At 43.1% G+C, this 14,616-nt stretch overlaps 1 long non-coding RNA gene across 1 annotated transcript; it reads right to left on the reverse strand.

Annotated features, from left to right (window-relative positions):
* Positions 1 to 2,544: 2,544 nt before the first annotated feature.
* LOC125714498 (uncharacterized) lies at positions 2,545 to 6,457 on the reverse strand. The gene is made up of 3 exons (XR_007383761.1): positions 6,207 to 6,457; positions 5,673 to 5,821; positions 2,545 to 3,411 (listed from the first exon to the last, which is right to left on the reverse strand). It is a non-coding gene; the product is annotated as an uncharacterized LOC125714498 (long non-coding RNA).
* Between the last annotated feature and the right edge of the window lie 8,159 nt (positions 6,458 to 14,616).

Here is a 14,616-nt window from a genome sequence, read left to right on the forward strand (position 1 = left end):
TGGTGGAAGAATCAGATCCCCAAAGATTATTGATCAAGTCTCACAAACCCTTTGGATACGATAAAATTTGCCGAGAAGTGGTTGGGGCTTCTCAGATAAATTTCGCTGGGTACTATGAAAACTACCAGGCTGCTAACTAAAATAAAAGTAACTATTACTGCAAAACAAAGTCAAAAACAATTTTTAACATGTTCAGAAAATCATCTTGCAACTAGAGTTCCGGTTATTTGGGTCCCGCTGGTGTATGGTTCAGTCTGTTCGATGTCTCTCAGCAGATAACGAAGAGAACATCGGACCTGCACAGGAAGTAGCATCCACTCACGGACGGGAAGTCCTGTCCATCTGAGCTAAGCATGATCAGCATCTCGTGTCCAAAGAGCTCTTAGCTGCCATGACTGTGACCTGTGTGGTCACAGCACATACTCCATTACTGTGATGTGTGATGCGGTCGCACGTATGGCCCATCCTGAGTGTCTGTTTCCTGGGATAGACTCACATCTGAGAATGCAGGCTCACTTCGAGGAAGGGAGGGATGGAGGGAGGGATGGATGGATGGATGGATGGATTTTTTATCATAGGACTGCATTCCTGAATTGTGTAATGTGCTTATCGTCTTTACATATGATGTCAGTGTGCAGGGTTAGGGTGCTGTACCTGCGGTCAAAAGGTTACCGGTACAACTCTATCATCTGGCACACTGATGCTGCTGCCGGGTCCCCAATCAAGGCCCCTAACCCCCAGCTCCAGGGCCGCTGCACCGTGACCCCCAAACTCCCAGCTGTTTAAGCGCCTGTGTGTCTCATGGAGAGTAAGATGCGATAGGAGAGAAGAGAATTCCCCCCCGAGAATGAATTATCACTATTGTATTCTTATACAGAATGTAAACTAATTATTTTTTACATTTAGCTACTTAGTTGAGCATCAACAAAAAGATATCATGGCCAAAAACAGTGATAAGTGAATAAAAGCAGTCAGTGGTAAACAGCAGCAGTGTGCTAAGGGCATTTTAGGGAAAGCTAGTGTGTAAAAAAGCAGTAATTAAAACACACCGCTAGAGAAAGCCAAGCCTCAAAGGCAAATCCCATCGCTTTTATAAACTGATTGTCACGCAGCCACCAAAACAGAACAAAAAGCACTTCGCAGTTATACGAGAAACATGTGACTGCTAAATACCGCTAGCCGGCATTATGAGAACATTATTAATCTGGAAATTTCTGCCAAAGGCACAGATCTGTGCTGCGTCCCCGTTTAATACAGTCGTCAGTGTCAAGGAAGATGAGGAGGAAGATCTGGGGCGTTTTTTGCTGGCTGCAGTGGCTTCTCCAGCGTGCGGTACAGTACTCCCTGCAGGGCTGTATGTTCAGTCATATCAAATGGTGATGTCGCATCTTTCGTCTCTCGCTATATGATAGGTAGCAGTTACTTCCCGAGCTGCTGTATCCCAATCTGACTCTGTTGACATGAAGTCTTCATGTAGTGTTAGGTGTTACAGGCCACTGAGTAAATGTGTGCTTGCAGAAAGTTATGCTTATGTGCGCGCACACTCGCAGGGTTTGGCTGAAGGAGTCGCGCACGGGCGGTAAATGCGTCGCAATTCTGCGTGACCCCAGGGCACCTCCGAGTTTCTGCATCAGGGCTCCAGGCGGGCAGACGGTAGCATCTTCCTGTTCACATTGGGAACGTGAGAGTGACGGGCTGCTCATTCGCTCATTCCACAGCGTACGCGGGGCAGTCCACCGCTGTCAGTCACACCTGACAATGTGCTGAATTATCTTCCAATTTAAGTTTTATATACCCGAGTACGTGGGATATAACAGCGAATAAATAATGCAACAAATGAGATTCACGGCAATGTATCTGGGCTCCATTCTGACAAGACGGTGGTCATTTGCATTTAAAAAGAAATGTGACGTTAATCGTATCAGTTCGGCTAAAATCGAAGAAGACATCACTCTCGTCAACCTCTCTGGCTTCACCGAGCCTTATTTTAATTTTCCATTAGCTGAAGAGGGTGCCGTGAGGGTTAGGATTGTGCCATCTCCATAAAACCCCATTCGTGGTAATACCCTGAATCTGCTTGGAAATCCCCGTGAAATCACTGTCTTGGGAAGAAGGATAATTCACGCAAGTTACCAGCGAAGGGAACGATTTGTGTGCCAATCGGTCGCCTGCTTGGGACTTGTGCTCGGCACTTTGCAGAAGCAGGAAGAGGCCGGGCTGATCATGCAGGGGGCGAGGGGGCAGCGGGGAGAGGAATTACAGGCGATTCCACTTTGTGAACAAGGGGGCGCCTGCGAGCTCACTTTAATGCTGTAGGCAAACGGGCCAAACCTACTGTATGTAGCATTTGTAGGTTTTCGAATCACAGTAATTCAGTGCAGTAAGAAGCAATTTCCTTAAATCTGATTTATATACACTTGACCGAGATTTCTTATGGTTCATGGTCAATGATCCTTTTCACTCTCCATCAAAATTTCAAGAAGTGTATTTGTGTTGAGGTATAACAAACTCAGTTTTTCTCATTTTTATTAAAGTCCCATTAATTTAAATGTCAAACTAGCAATAAACATCATTTCATTTTTTTCAAACTATTACTGCTACCTGGTCTAAATTTCTTCAGGGTTCTTTTCTGAGTCCTGTTATTTTTTTTTTATTCCATTTATTTTAATATAATTTCATACATTTCTTAATGTATTAATTATAGTATTATTTCAAATGAGGTTGTGTTTTATACATTAATGTACAAGAGACTCAAACACATCTCTGACCACAATCTGTGTCTGTGTTCATCTAAATTATTAACGATTGTAGCTTTAGTCCATCATTAAGTTAAACAACATAAAAAAAATACTGCTTCCTCCGCTGAATAGCAAATGGTCTTTGGACACACCCTGCCTCCTTACTGTGGCTCCCTAATTTGGAATTTGCATTCCTGAAAAACCCGATTAATTATACATTCATCCCAGGACCTTATTTCTTATGCAGCGATGGTTAAACATGGAAGTTACTGATACGCAAGCAAGAGTGATTAGTACATTGGCTAATCTCTGAAACATTGGTTTTGCTTGAAGAGGCAGAAGCTCAAACAGCATTCAGGAATCAGAATCGAGTTCGCAATAAATCCTGTAGATACCTTAAGGTCAACAAAAAAAACGCATCATGAAACTTATCGGACAAGCTAACAAAAGATTACCTTCGGTCAACAGAGCAGGTCAACATTTTGCAAGTTACTTAAAGTAAATTCCCAGGACGGCACTGTAGAAAAGAGGAAGAATGTGCTTTGCGTGATTATTATTGTAGCACTGCAACATGTATTTTCAAGCTTCCACGTGCTGTAGAAACCAAACCGTAGGATGTTTTCCCGACGACACCAAGCAGTAGCTTCGTCTTCGGGAATCTTGCATCTCCTTCCTGTGGAGACACATAGAAAACAAAGTCAGGATGGATTCACTTTTATTGGAACATTTACACCGAAACCGTAAAGATCCAGAGAGCAAAGTTTACTGAACATGGTCGAGGGTAATTTTTTGTACATCATTAAACCTTTAGAATCATTTTACGGTACGACTTGATTACCGCACAGTGATTATCATATTGCTCTACCATCAGCACTGTACATGCACCCCACGAAACATAAGATTGATGCCCGAAAATCATTGCAAAATGGGTACTTCCAGTCGGCAGATGACTAGGAAAGACTGCGCTCTAAGATAATTGCCACCCTCAAGTCTGGGAAGAGGATGGTGTCAAGAGAGGAACACAAAGAGTCGTCAGCAGTAATTACGGAATGCAAAACAGCACCGACTGCCGAGGGGGGCTCAGATCTGCCCCCCCCCCCCCATCCTAATTAAGACAATGTCTACGAGCGAGTCTCTGCTTTCGAAACTCGTAGACGCCTTGCCTTGCCACTAGTTCGGCATTAAAAAAATGATGCAGTCTGTTTGCCAATACAGTAATTGTTAGTTAATGTTGGTAAGCCAAGAGGCATAGAATTATCAAGTTCATTAGGAGGAGGAAAACACTCTATTCTGGCTACAAATGGAATTTTTAAAAAATGTTATGCTCTGATTATAAATTGAAGAAAATATTAATTTCTGAAACTTCAGTTAGTATTTCATAATATAATAATATATTCATATTGCATTATACATATAATATAAATAAATATTATACTCTCTTGCATACTTAAGAAATATATATGATGTTTATCTCCTGTGAGGGGTTGCTGCCCCATGCTGAGTCTTGCACCTGTTGCTTTGGAGATTGGCTCTGGACCTGCGTAGGGGAAGCGGATATGGAAGATGGATGGATGGATCAATGGACGGCTGGATGGATCTTTTAGGGGTCCTGCCAATGGCTTTTTATAAAACCAGAGTGGAAAACTGAAAATGACACAAGGCAGACGCCGAGGGAAACAGCAGGGCGTAGGATCTTGAGAAGGCCGAGACCCAGGAGCGTCCATAGTATCTCCAGACATCTGGGGCTTATTCCCAGATCTCAAACTGAGAGCACGGTCCTTAAAACACCTGAACTAGACAAAATGTTCAGGGTTCATTGAGATTCATTCAGGGCTTCAGCCTCGAAGCCCCTGGCTTCACAACGCCTATGCCAAGACCTAAGATCAGGCCGGGCTGTCAAGACAAAGCAGGCTATTTCTGTTATTTCTACTTTGTCTTGTTTAATATGTTTATTTGTCTGCACTTTACAAACCTTGTCGCACCAGAGTTTCCCCTGGGGATCAATGAAGATCATCTTGTCTTATCTTACTGCTGACTGGGCACAGGTAAAGGGGCTGCCCCCCTCCCAGGACATCCACACCCCATGTGCCCATTTTACAAGGACCTAATCATTAGTCCTTAGGGCACCTACAATGGTAGACTCGACATCTGTTCCACATTTTATTTTATAGCTCTGAATGCGATAATTTCAAAGGAGCATTTAGTTCGTCAAATCGATCCCTGCCCACACTGAAAGGTCTCCATTTAATCATGAGACGTTAATTTTAGGGTCATGCTTCACAAAGGCTGCCCGCTGCCGGCTTTCTTAGCGCTGATTAACGGGCGGCCGCTCGATGTTTGGGAGGCGAATACCTCATAGATCGGGTGATCATTCGTCCTGAGTGCCCGGCGCTCTGTGCTCGCTAAAATAACTACCCTAGATGCTACGAGCCACATGGCACCAGTGATGCTGAGCTGAGAGGTATGAGCTGCAGGCCCGACGGACACCGATACGTTGATTAACGACCCTATTGATAAACACTCTGTTTTCATCATTCCGGGGAGCCAGAGAAAAGTCAAGCGCAATTAGTCTTTTCACAAGCGTCCTGTCAGCCGGAGAGTGGCATGAAATGAATCTGCGTGCAATTCTGCTGGAAGCCTCTTAATTACTCATACTTCCTTGAATCAGTCACGGACCTTTCCATTTTAGCTCCACATGCGTGACACGCTCGATGTTAAATATATAGAACGTCACAGTGTCTCCTTAATTGAACAAATTGGTGCAGAGATCTCTGTAGCAAATTATGCATATGTCTATTTTAGACTCATTTTGCATATTAATCGCCTTTGTAGCTGAATATGTCTCAGAAGATCTCTGTGGTTGTTGAATGACACATTCTACAGGTACCTAGAATGGTACAGCGAGAGATAGATAAGGAAGAATAATATTTTTACCTTCACAATTGACAACAAAGAAGATGATCGTTACTATAGAACTGCTGAGACATATCTTTCCAAGCTCCCACTGCAGAAATCAAACCGCTGGATGTCTTCCCTACGACACCGAACGGCAGTTACGTCTTCAGGAATCCTGCATATCCTTCCTGCGGAGTAGCATAAAAAACAGGAAGTCAGGATGAATTTACTTTAAGCGGAACGCCTACACAGAAACCACTAAACCAAAAGCTCAGACTTGTGCAAAGAACTTATGGTCTGACCTACAGGTCGAGCAGCTTTTTTTTTTTTAAATCATGAAAATTACCATAAATCAATGTAATCATTTGTATGGAGATGAAAGGAAACCTTTTACCAGAAAAATTCAATTAACTTCCAATTTAATATAGGTACAAAACAACAAAACAAACTCTCCACATCAGTAAGTATTTACAGATCTGGGGCTGGCAAAATCCCATTCTTTCTTCTTGAGATAAAAGTAGTCTCGCATTAAAACAAACCGCTAAGCCACGTCTTAATCATCCAGCAAAGCACCTTCTATCCTCCTCGCCTCCGTCTCGCTGAGCTGGCACATGCCGGCAGCATCCCAAACAGACGTTCGTAGACAAGGCACTGGCATGGAATCTTCCGGATTATAAGATGAGGTGATTCGGATGCAGGATTGCCGCGGGTGGCTGATGAAAGCATGGTCTTGTCTGTGTTTTCTAAATCCTTCAGTCTGCCACCAGACTGGTGCCACGTCTGAGGGGGCCGAACAGCGACATTCCTGAAGCAAAAGGGGGCAATGGTATCATGAAAGCCTTTTGTGTGCTTCTCCAGCTGCAACTTGCCAGCGCCCAGAAACTCTTTCGCTTATCAAAAAAGGAAAAAAACGGAGGAACGCCACGTCTGGAAATACTGCACAAAGGACATTGTTCTATAATTACTGCGGAGGGTGGTGAAACAGCCAGGGCGTACACTGTATCAGCGCTGCCCAGAGGCTGCCAACAAAGGTTTTCTTCTACTCAGCAGAACGATGCATTAGCAAGCGAAAAGCCTTCTGTTCCTCGCAACACGTACAGGCCTAGGAGAGCAAAGCAATAAAAATGAATCAACTTGTGCGAAAAAAACAAATAAAATAATTTTTCTGGTTTAAGCACGTATGCCGTGCTTAAATATTTGTGTATCAGGCCAGGTTAAGAATTGCACCTTGATGAACGAAAACCCAGCACCCACAGAAGTGAAATAATGACATTTTTAATGTTATTGAACGTATAAGAAGTATAAGAGTGTCTGCCACTTTTTCTGGGACTCGCGTAGCCCAATTAAGACATTAAGGTCTCGCAAACTGGGTGAGTTCGGGGTGGGAAGCTCATTTTTGTTTAATGTGTGGGGGTGCAAAGTGGAGGCCAGAATCACATTTGCATAGCTCTAATGCACGATGTGTTTTCAGAGCATCATTACCCCTTTGTGGATCTCGAAGCGCAGCCGCTGTCATTCACAGAAATGACTAGCGCAAAGGATCACATTTCTCTCTGTTTTATATAACATCAAAAAGCTACTATGCGAGATAAATAAACAGCCTGTATGGTTTTTGACTGAGGCATTGATGCCCGTTTTCAGCAGCTGTAATGGAAACCTCCATGCAAACATCGCATCAATGGGCGGAACATTTCCTTTCAGGTCGAAATGTTCCGGGAACATTATGGGATGTGTTACCGTGTCGCCTCTTATGAGACAGTTAAAAGATTTACTACATGCCCGCCTGTCTGTGTGCCCTTTCTCTAATGCTAATGCTTTGTTATTGATGCTTTATGTTTTCCTACAGATGTAGCATAATGAATTATTCTCTTTCAAGATGTCATACTTTAAGGAACGCTTTTTGATATATGTTATGAGCTGGACTATTGATCAGGTTTCTTGAAATCAAAATCTCTTCGCAGCTACCTGCTATGCAAAATTAAGCCAGAACTCAAGATAACCAGATGGCAAGATAATCACACATCAACTATCTTTCTTCCTCTTCTGAAGCTGCCTGGTCATGAATGACACCTGTGATCTGCTGGATGCAATTTTGGATGCGCTTCCACCACACCAGGTACACTGATTTTGGTACTTCAAGAAAGGAACTTTGGAACTTCAAAATCTTTCATACTGTACCTTCACAATGTCCGGATATTACAATGGGGAGGGTTTAAGTTTTTACACATTTTCGCTGTAATAAGAACCAAAACTTAATTTTCCAATATCGTACAGCCCCAGTATATTATAGCAAATACTTTTTTATTTTCTTGTCATACCAATCAGATCTTGTGATTCTTCCAACCAGATTGCAAGCAAAGCTTGGGTCTCTTAATTTGCCCACGTGTACATTTTTTCTTTTGACTTTGTTTATCCTTGTTTTCAGAGATTGTAACTTTTTTTCAGCATAGCGGTTGTATTGTGTTTTGAGGCAGGCTAAAATAACCAATCAACAATGACGTCCTAACCCAAATTATCAAAGTACCACAAAAGTACCCCAGTACTTTGGGTACTGGAAATTTTGGTACTGGTAGTTGACTGAAAGTTAATGGAAAAGGCAGAGTACCAAAAATATGGTACCTGGTGCCGTGGAGATGTGCTCTAAGAATCATGGCAGAAGATTTTTGAAGACCAAGATAATGGATACTGGTTCCATGTCTGGCTCCTGGCCACGTTTTGTAGGCACCTTTACATATTTATTTGGCTGCGTGTTACATTTGTGGTAGGTTGGACTCAGAAGACCACATTCTGTACTCTTTTCTTCCCTTTGATAATTTTTGTTATTTTAGTTATTCTGAATTTCCCCAACTGCCTCCCCAACCAACTTCACCACGGCACTTATTTGTGTGAAAATCAGTGGGGGGGTTTTTGGTATTTTTTGTGGTCCACCTTTGTTTTTTCGCAGTTTATCGGTTGCCATCACGGGACCTGGCTGTTTCACAGCTCAAAATGTGCACGGAGATTGTAACAATCAGTCAGCAGAGCTAAAGTGGGGTTAATACATACAGTGCCAGTCAAAAGTTTGGACACACCAATCAATAGAATGGGTTATTTGTACTATTCTGTACATTTTCGAATAATTGTAATTGAAAGAGTGCAGGTTTGAATCCCTGACCAGCAAGGTACCGGCCCCACGTACTGGTCCTTGGGCGCTGAATTAACTACCCTCTGCTATGTCACGAAGTCACATATGGGTTAAATGCAGAGGACACATATTGTTGTGTGCTGTGGTTTGTCAACAATGATGACTAGTCACTTTCATTTTATATAAGGAATTATACATTGACCAAAACATTAGTAAACAAAATTATAAATTTTTTGGGGGGGGCAGCTTTTTGGATTGGGACTCAGAAGGTTGCTGGCTCAAATCTTATGGACAGCAGAATAATCCCAGCATTTGGTCCTTGGGCGAGGCCCTTAACCCCAGTTGCTCCAGGGACAGGCTGACCCTACTGTCTCCTCTACGCCAGTTCCATGAGGTGGCCTCCTGGGATGCTTTTCCAGCCGTCCTGAAGGAGGTCCCACATATGCTGAGCACTCATTGGCCACTTTTCCTTCACTCTCTGGTCAACCCCCTCCAAAACCATTTCTACTATGTTTAGGTCAGGTGACCAGATCATGTGAAATGACACTATCACACACCGTTGTAGGTGGCTTGGTGTGTCCAAACTTTTGACTGGTATCGTACATCCATGAGGACTGCAGTAATTAGAAACACGTTGAGGATGATCGTCCAGCACTGCAGCACCTGATACCTGCAAACATCTCAGCATGCCAGAATGAATCATCTATCTGTAGCAGTAGCTGTTTGGTTGCCATCTTTACAGTCGTTTGTTTCCTTCTGCTCGACCTGCCCTGCTTAGTCCTGGGGCTTCTTTCCTCAGTTCGGCGAGCTGATGAGTCTCTCACAAAGGCCAGCGGTAGTTGATCTTGTAAAACCTCCTAAAGAGTAAAAGGAAGCCAAGTGGCCATCTAGTCTATCTATCTTCTAACCATTTATTCTTGTCAGGGTTACCTGGAGGCCGTCCAAGGAACCACGGGACACAACCCACACACACTATAGGCAATTGAGAGGCACCAATTAGCCTAACAGCATGACTTTGGACTTGAGGAGGAATCCAGACTGACACAGAAAGAGCATATAACACACACACACACACACGCACATGTTTGTAACTATGTCTGTGTTGGGTCTCTTTCTAACGACCTTTACCCCCACCCTACCCTAACCTTAACCATAAGTAACCATTACATTACATTACATTACATTACATTTACAGTATTTGGCCCTTAGCCAGAGCGACTTACATAAGTGCTTTGAGACTCTGCAACCAAACAAAATACAAGACTTTTGAAATTTTTAGTTTTTTTAATTGCAGTCACAGATATTTTTTTCTTTATATAAAATTGAATTTCCCCTTGAGAGGACCAAAAAGATTGCCCCCGCAACATCAAAATAGGTTTTTATCACACACACACATCCTGGTTGAATCTGTTTTTATCTAAATACACTAATACAGATTCTATGGCTGTCAAAGCTACCACAAAACAAGCCTGCACTTATAAATATTCATTAAAACACATTAAAATTGGCGATGTACACAAAGCTTTTCGCACACTTTCTCTAAATATAGCCTCAGTGGATTGTGAACAGTGAAGGACAGCAAAAGGAAGTATAAAAAAAAAAACATCCTTAATGAGATGGTCAGAAGCAAACAGCCATGTGGCGTGATTGGGGAAAATGTCTGGCTATGATTAAAATAACAACAAGTCTGCTTTTTGCCCTAAGCAAATAAACGTAATTCAGCAATGCAACTCGTGGATTGATTTTCTTTCAACGCTTAGGAGGATCTATCTGAAAGAGAAGGACCTTCCGAGCTGCCGGTCTGGGATTTTTCAGACATGGCCGTGGGCAGCCATGCGGGCTGAGGGTAGGCCAGGCCCCCCGGCGGGAGCTGGGTGCTGGTAGGGGATTGAGCAGTACTTCAGTAGGTAATGGCTTCCTGGGAATACAACCCCTGAGCAGTTTGAGCAAACAGGTTTGTTGGCTTATAGAAGGAAAGTACAGAGGTGTCCTTTTAAAACCCCAGAGTTAAAAAGGCATTCACAGGGAAATTAAGAATTAGGCCCAACTGATATCAAAGACGTCCCCGTGGATTACAGTAAAATGCCCTGCGTCTCCCATTGGCCGGACCCTTTATGAAAGCCTTGGTGTGAGGCCCAGTGAATTACTGTACTGTGTGTAGTGCATCTCAATGCGCTGGGGCTAGAAAGCACTGACTTCTGCTACTAAACTACATGAATGAGCTTCTTATCCCAGGATACATGAAATTCTGCATCAATCTCTTGCCATATGTGTCTGGCCCAAATGACAGCAGGAACCCGACAAAGTGGAATGAATCATGTGGGTCATTCTTTTCGCAGGTTTGCAGTGGTCACCAACCAGCGGGACACCAAGAACCAGCCCTAATGGCGGAGGAGGACGAAATGTGAGCCGAAGCTGATGAAGGTGCCAGGCTGTCGCAGCATTCAGGTGTGGGATGATACTTTTTTCAGGCATATTTTCCTAAAACGAAAGATCGGCATGGAAACAAATCAATGCTGACAACACTGTTTTGCTGTGGCAGTAAATCTGTGTAGGCTGCCTTGCTCATGCTGGCAACAACACATATATCCACACACACACACACACATATACTGTCACATCACTGGCAAGGACGGAGGCAAAGGCAGACGTGGGGAAAACCAAAACAGGGCTTTATTAACCAAAAACAACAAACGGAATTGGACCACAAGGGGTAAAAAATGGGAAAGGGAGAATCAGGCAAGAAGAAAGTACAGGACAGACTGGGGAACACATGCAGGCAGCAAAATTAATGACTGGACTGGGGAGCTCAAGACAGGGAGGCACCATGTACACCACAGTCGAGGGAGCTGACAAGAGGCATCTCTTATAAACCTTATAACTATATAGCGAGTTTATAAACAATTTTTTTGGGAGATTCCAAATTATTACTTAATGCCATATGGACACATATTGGATCCCAAGGCCGAGGACTTCGCATTTCCTAGTTTGCTTCTGGGCTTTTACTGCTAAATTACATGCATTACAATACATTGACTGTGGGTTTTTTTTAACTGTTTGTTTTTCTTCTCCGCCTACTTTAGCTTAATAGCACATCTTTATATGGCGGGTATTTAGTACAAAACACATACACCAACACGCAAACAGTCTGCCAGCCCCTCTCAGGTTTCCAGCAATGATCATGGGTGGGTTTGTACTTGTGGACGCCCAGGGAATGCCGTGAGTATTGTGGCACTCTGCTCGGGGAGGTGGGGGCGGGGCTTAAACACCCGCCAGAGGGAAATAGCGCCCAAATCGGCGCCTGAGCCTCCGCAGTAATGACAGCAGTAACACTTTCCTCAATGATGAGCTCTTAACAAGCTGAACAACGCAGGGTCCGCTACAGAAGAGAAACAGTTTGATAAACCAGGGGCCCCATTAAATATATAATCAAACACAGACAATAAGACAGTTGCCCAGCCATTGTTATGACATGAAGAGGCTGGGTAGGGGTTAAGGTTGTCATATTTGGGGTTTAGGGTTTTTCCCATAGAAATTAAAGGAGAGTCGCCACAAAGATGTGGACTGTGCGTGTGCGTGTGTGTGCGTGTGTGTGTGTGTGTGTGTGTGTGTGTGTGTGTTTGTGTGTATCACTGAATCAGTGAATGCCTGTCTGAGAATTTCAGTACCTGCCCTTACACAAATAAGGCCTTTTTTCAGGAAGCAAGAATTTCCCGCTGCAGGAACTTGACTCTGTAGGTCCTAGTAGGTAGTTGCTGGACCTTTTTTTAGTCCGTCCTCCAGACTAGGTACTTTTCGTTCAAACGCAAATACTGGGGTGGGTCTTATAGCAATAACCTTTGCTGATTGGTGGACCACAAGCACAGCCACTAACTTGTAAAATTTGTGCGGAGGTAGAGGTAGAGGTAGTGGAGCAATTATTGTGCAGACGGAATTATTTTTGATTCATTTTTGCCCATTATATCTCCGATACATGAAATGCATTAGTGAATACTTTTTTTTTTTTTTGCTTGCGTCCCCATATTTCTGCATTGGAAAATTCAATCGATAACCAACATACTTCTGTTTAATATCGCCGGCAGTGAAACTTGCCAGCGTTTATTAGCAGAATAATTTTACACCATTTTTTATTCAGTTGAAAAATAAAAGGTCGATCTGCTGGCCCGATCTAATAACAAATTATAACAGACTGCAGACTGTATAAATAAAATATAAATAAAATGCAATTTACTCTGGTGTAGTTTGGTATGAAGTTACGTGTGAAGTTTAACCTAAGCTAACTTTATTAGCTTATTTAGCATGAAGGTCCCAGTTCCAGTTCCACGGGGGAGAAACCAGCACATGAAAGTGGTCGGGAGCTACCAAAGTTGCCAGTCGAGACGACCAAGAACTAGGTTCCCGAACTACGAAGGGAAAGTGCCTCATAAGTGCAATAACAAAAAGTAAATTAACGGAAACATTGAGAAAATGTAGAATAAAAAATATACTTGGAAACACAGGCTAATTAAGTAATTAACACTCGATTGTGCTTAAGGTCAGATATAAAAATACTAGTTGCAGATTATTTTGAAAGAGAAATCTCAGCGAGTCTGGCAGAGAACTGTTTGTTGTGGCGGGAGATTAAGTGATGAGGAGAGCTCCACATGCCGACGTGTTTCGAGGAATAGCGGATACGGCGATGGAGAGCATCATCCAGAGAACTTACGCAGACTTACACTGTGTTCGGGCAGCACCACATCAGCCCCTTATTATACTTGAATGGTCTACGAAGCAGTGGGGATGGGCAACCGCAACAGAATGCTTACTAGACTTCCTGAATCCTTTCGGAAGCTTAGGCTTAGGGTGGCCTCATTAAGACATGTCAGGTTGATCTTTCAGATAGCATGAGTATCTCAGTGGGCTGCACTGCCACGTCACGCTTCCAGAGCTGGGGGGGTCAAACTGGTGCCCCTAAATAGCCCACAGTGTGTGGTCGTTCGCCCCTGGTTTCACAGGAGAGGCTCCCGGCTCGATGCAGCTGTCTACTGCATAAACAGTACAGCACACGAACATTCACATTTCTTTTATTATGTCAGTTATCAAAACATAACCTACATACAGCATTGAAAATAAACTGGGCAATTCCAGCATTATGGATGTGACATTTAGACTCATATCGGTAAACAAAGTGCCTCAGAGCGTGGGCAAATTTAGTATTAATGAGTCAATTTGCATATCTTTTCACGTAACCTCTTGGGCTGAAAGTAGACAGATCCTTAAAATTCATATATTAATTTGCATGTCAGAAATACATGGCATTTTATTAGTGTTATGGATGTGACATTATATGGGTCTTTGCATGGAATTGCCCAGCTAATGAACAACTGAATAACATTTCCATTTTAATGATCAAAAACACCTGTATGACAGAAAAATAATCACTTGTACTTAACATGAGCACGAAGAAAGGCGTAAATATGTGTTGCAATGTGCAGAAAGGCAGATCACGCAACAGCTACGGAGACTTATCGTTCCACTTAGCATATCAAGAAAAGGCTTCTTATATTACACTGCAGTGCAACCAATCAATGTCACAACAATAGCAGCAAGTGGCTGACACCTTCCTCTCTAATGACACCTACAATATAATTTGGATATCATGCCCCTTCTATGCAGGCACACTTTCCACTCCGCCACCCCTCCTTACCTGACTTATCGGAGAAATAAACCAGAAAAAAAAAAACTGTCACTGTCAGTGTAATCTGATCCCTCATATTCCCTCCAAACAGTTTGTGCATCAGCTTGCGGGAGCCAGAAGCCATCTGTCAAAGCAGCTGAGAAAGTGATGAACTGTTCATGCTAAGTTGCTCAGACCTCGTG

This window comes from Brienomyrus brachyistius, chromosome 19 (genome assembly GCF_023856365.1).
Source record: "Brienomyrus brachyistius isolate T26 chromosome 19, BBRACH_0.4, whole genome shotgun sequence".
Lineage (NCBI taxonomy): Eukaryota > Metazoa > Chordata > Actinopteri > Osteoglossiformes > Mormyridae > Brienomyrus > Brienomyrus brachyistius.